This window comes from Babylonia areolata, chromosome 1 (assembly GCF_041734735.1).
Source record: "Babylonia areolata isolate BAREFJ2019XMU chromosome 1, ASM4173473v1, whole genome shotgun sequence".
NCBI classification, from domain to species: Eukaryota; Metazoa; Mollusca; class Gastropoda; order Neogastropoda; family Buccinidae; genus Babylonia; species Babylonia areolata.
Window position 1 is genome coordinate 76009218 of NC_134876.1, and position 5000 is coordinate 76014217.

The 5000-nt window shown below is 39.7% G+C and overlaps 1 protein-coding gene across 2 annotated transcripts in view; it reads left to right on the top strand.

Annotated features, from left to right (window-relative positions):
* Nucleotides 1–5000, top strand: part of LOC143293580 (RYamide receptor-like) — an 86991-nt gene that overhangs the window by 62127 nt on the left and 19864 nt on the right. The window lies entirely within an intron of this gene.

Below are 5000 nucleotides of genomic sequence, written 5' to 3' on the forward strand. Positions count from 1 at the left end.
ACGACCTTAAGGGCGATTACAAGTAGGTCATATAACTCCACTCTTCCCCGCAGGGAGACGATCTGGAATGCTGCATGACGTCATAATCAGCTGGCCGTGCGTGTATGGCTGGATGGGTGTGTGGCTGGATGGGTGTATGGCTGGGTCGGTGGGTGGCTGGATGGATGTGTATGGCTGGATGGGTGTGTGGGTGGGAGGGTGTATGGCTGGATGGGGGTATGGCTGTGGCGGTGGGTGTATGGCTGGGTCGGTGTATGGCTGGATGGGTGTGTATGGCTGGATGGGTGTGTATGGCTGGGTGGGTGTATGGCTGGGTGGCTGGGTGGCTGGATGGGTGTATGGCTGGGTGGGTGTATGGCTGGATGGGTGTGTGGCTGGATGGGTGTATGGCTGGATGGGTGTGTATGGCTGGGTGGGTGTGTATGGCTGGGTGGGTGTGTGACTGGGTGGGTGTGTGGCTGGGTCGGTGTGTGGCTGGGTGGGTGTGTGGCTGGATGGGTGTATGGCTGGATGGGTGTGTATGGCTGGGTGGGTGTGTATGGCTGGGTGGGTGTGTGACTGGGTGGGTGTGTGGCTGGGTCGGTGTGTGGCTGGGTGGGTGTGTGGCTGGATGGGTGTGTGACTGGGTGGGTGTATGGCTGGGTCGGTGGGTGGGTGGATGGATGGGTGGTGGGGTGTGGTGGGGTGGGTCGGTGGGTGAAGACCATTTCCTAAACACGAATCCGGACTGTGGACTGATGGCAGGTAATAAAGAAAGAACGAAAGAAAGAAAGAGAAAATGTATTAAAAAAAAAAATTTTAAACATAAAAGTCATGAAACTACCCTGGTTTCGTGTGTACATTTTTGTCATCAAGCTCAGTCGGTATGGTTTTGTTTTTCTATGGAAATCAGTCAAGGCCTTTTTTTATTCTTCTTTTTTTTTCGGTTGGTGCTATCACGTAAACGTATGCATTCTGCATAACGGCGAGCTCGGGGTTGTTGTTTTGTTTTGTTTTTTTCTCCCATACGAAAGATTAGCACTCAGACTATCACACTATTTTTAGTTGATTCTGTAAGGGAGTAATGTTCCCGCCCTTGTGTGTGTGTGTGTGTGTGTGTGTGTGTGTGTGTGTGTGTGTGCGTTGTCTTCAGTTTAACGTCTTTCCACTTGAAGTGATATTAGACGGGGAAAAGAAAAAAAAACCGTGGGGGTAGGGGCTGTGAGAGGGGGAGGGGTAAAAGTGTGTGTATGTGTGGAGGGTGAATAGGGAGAGACAACGCTAGGAAAAATGGAAACGTTATAAACGCCAACATCAAACAACTATAACATCTATAACAAATGTCCTATAGGACTATGCAGCAAACCTTCTGCAATAACAAATAACATATTGGAATTGTTAATAACATATTCAAAAGAACTTTTGGTGAAGTCTGGCAAAAAACATTTTAGATTCTGACATTCGAATATTACATGGTTGCATGAAATATGTTCTCCACATATGCATCTGACATCTTTGCTGAACTTTGTTATAAAAGCGTTCAGTTTTATCCTGTTTGATAATGTATGAATCTGCCTTAATCTTATTGAATTACTGTATGTATTTGACTGATTGATAGTTCCCGGTTGTTGAACATTAATTACACTGTGGTTTAAAGCTCTGCCGTTTTCCTGGTATAATTCTCTGACTTTGTTCGACGATGTTTTTTTCTAGTATTCGATAACCCTCTTGTACAGACAGAGGCACATAAAGTTCTATGGTTCCCTGTTCGTTCTTTGCACCTGTTCTTGCAGCCCTGTCAGCCGATTCATTGTAGAGAATACCAAGATGTGAAGGAACCCAGAAAAACGTAATATGTGTTCCTTTCAAGCTTAAAAGATGTAAAATGTGGCTGATTTCTAGTATGATTTTAGATTTGTTCTTACAATTTGGTGAGTTTAAAGCACATAATACAGATTTGGAATCAACGCAAAACAAGACTTGTAGAAGGCAAATTGGAAGATCAAGAATGATTTAGAGCCATAAGAACAGCAATAAGTTCAGCAGTGAATGTTGAACGATTTTTACCAATATAGTATGATCTTTCCGTTTTCAGTTCTGGTAAGAAAGCTGAACCTGCTTGGCCATTGTCTAATAGTGAGCCATCTGTGTAGATCTGTAAATGATTACGATATCTATTTTGAAGGTGTACTCGGACTTCCGTTGCCATGATATTCGGATTTTCATTCTTTTTAATGTCAGTATGATTAACATCAAAATGTGCTTTATTCATCTCCCAGATGGGGTATGGACTTACGGTCTTCTGTGTGTCTACCGTCATCTGAATTAATTTCAGATTTTTCGAGCAGGTTTGACACAAACGTGCCAGTGGGTGTTAAATAAGATATGTTTTTAGCTCTTTTGGGGAAGTTGTTTTCGGATGTAATTTTTACTTCCTCTGATGTATAATTTTCAGTTGTTGAGCTTCTCAGTACGTATTTAGCACATGCGAGGTTTCGGTATTCATCTAAAGGTAGTACTCCTATTTCTTTGTATGTTCCGAGGGTCGATGCATGGAAAGGTACACCAAGGGCGAGTCTATATGCTTTACAGTCTATGCTTTGAAGTTTCTTTAGCAAATATTTTGGAGCATTGAAAAAGACTTCTTGTCCATAGGATAGTTTGGATCGAATAAGTGATGATGATAAATGTTTCAAAATCGTTGTATCTTGTCTCCAGTATTGTTTACTCACAATTTTGAGTAAGTTTAAAGATTTTCTTGCTTTTGTTAATATATATTCAATATGGCTGTTCCAAGTTAGTTTTGAAGTAAGTATCAATCCTAAAAACTTAACAGTATCTTTATACTGAATTGTCTCATTTTCAATCTTAAATGTTGGTAACTCTTCTGGGTTTGTACCATTGTTAAAAAGCATAATATGTGTTTTTTCTGATGATAATGTAAGACCATTGTCAGCAATATATCTATTTAATCTATCTATTTCTCTTTGGTATATGTTCTTGATATAGTTTAATGCCCTTTTGGATGTATTCCGTTTCATAGTTACATTCATCCACATACATATATCATCTGCGTATTGCACTAGGATCACATCATTTGATAAGTGTTTGGGTAAGTCGTTCAACAAGAAAATTAGATAGAACAGGGGCAATAACAGAACCTTGGGGTAATCCCATGTGAAGAGTTTTAGGATTTGAGTATGTATTCCCGACCCGTGCCTGTATACTTCTTTCACTCAGGAAATCTTTGATATAATCATAGATATGTCCTGAAAAGCCGACAGATTTCAGTTTAAAGAGTAACTTTGCATGCCAAACTTGATCATAGGCTTTCTTCACAACAAAAAAGTTGCAAGAACGTTTTTCCTTCTACCGAATTGTTGTTTTACATGTGTTGTAAGTTTTACCAAATTATCAATTGCAGATCTACCTCTCTGAAAGCCCGCTTGGTTAATTGGGATAATCTTATTTTTATGACAATAGTACATCAGCCTTCTCAAAATTATTCTTTCCATTAGTTTACCAGTATGTGATGTTAGTGCAATTGGCCTGTAGCTGCTCTTATCTGTTTTGCATTTTCCTTGTTTATGAACTGGTATCACAACAGACTGTTTCCATTGTGCTGGCATTAAACCATCAATCCAGCACTTTTGAAAAATCTCAAACAATAAAACAACAAATTTTTCTGGTAAATGTCTCAGCATCTCATTTGAGACTGCATCAAGTCCTACAGATGTTTTCTTTTTAGGGAGGGATACTAATGCTTCTTTAACCTCGTTGAGTGTGAGTGGAGCATTGACGTACTGACTATTATCAGGACTTGGATCTGTATAATCACTTTTGCTCTCTTCTTCGGTTCTGTGTTTTCTGTTTTTAAGTGAGAGACCTTCCAATCGCATAGACTCCGAGAACATTTCTACAAATGTTTCAGCCTTCTCTACATTGGACGGAAAATCTTTGTCTTTTATCTTAATGGGACAAGATGGCAAATTTGTACCTTCTTTCATTTCATTAATATTTTCCATACCTTTATAGCATCTTTATGATAAAAAATCTCCCTATTACAGAAGGAAGACCAATATTGCCTGTGCAAAGGGCCATGTTGCTATGATGATTTGCCTTTTTCTTTTCAATAACATTCTCTGGTGATTTGTTGTTCAGATAAGTTATAAATTTAGATATTTTTTTTTTATTATCTACTGCTGCTTCACAGGCTGGTGTCCACCAAATATTTCCTGAATGCTTGCTTGATTTAAGTGAACTGTATTTTAGAATTGATATGTCGGCAGCTTGTAAAATGGTGTCAGTAAAGAATGAATATAATGTATCTATATCCGCGGTGTTTATGAACTCTGTGTTATAGCTAGCAAGCATACTTTCGAATTTCTCCCACTTAGCATCTTTATATTTATATCTTGGAACTTTGTCTTTTTGAATTTCTGTAGGTCTTTGAGTTACATTAAAAGTCATGATGATCGGTAAGTGATCACTTCCCAATGTATCTTTATATGTCGTCCATTTACATTCTGGATACAACGTAGGGGATATGAAAGACAGATCTATAGTAGATGCCCTGTGAGTGACAATATCAGGGATTCTGGTAACGCTGCCATCATTTAAAAGGCTCGTGTCTGTGCGTGTCTGTGTCTGTGTCTCTGTGTGTGTGTGTGTGTGTGTGTGTGTGTGTGTGTGTGTGTGTGTGTGTTTCTGTGTCTGTCTGTCTCTGTGTGTGTCTGTTTGTCTGCTATCTGTGTGTGTGTGTGTGTGTGTGTGTGTGTGTGTGTGTGTGTGTGTGTGTGTGTGTGTGTGTGTGTGTGTGTGTGTGTAAGTAATTCAATTTGATCTCTATTTGAGAAAAGGCGTTCAATTAATGTTTCTACTTCTTCCTCTTCTTCTTTATTGTTATCATCATTAGATTAAATCGAACCCTGACCCACACTATTCACCGACCCACAGTTCCACATAACTGTAACTATCAATCAGATACAAAGCAAGTAACCTTTTCCACACTTTCCTATATG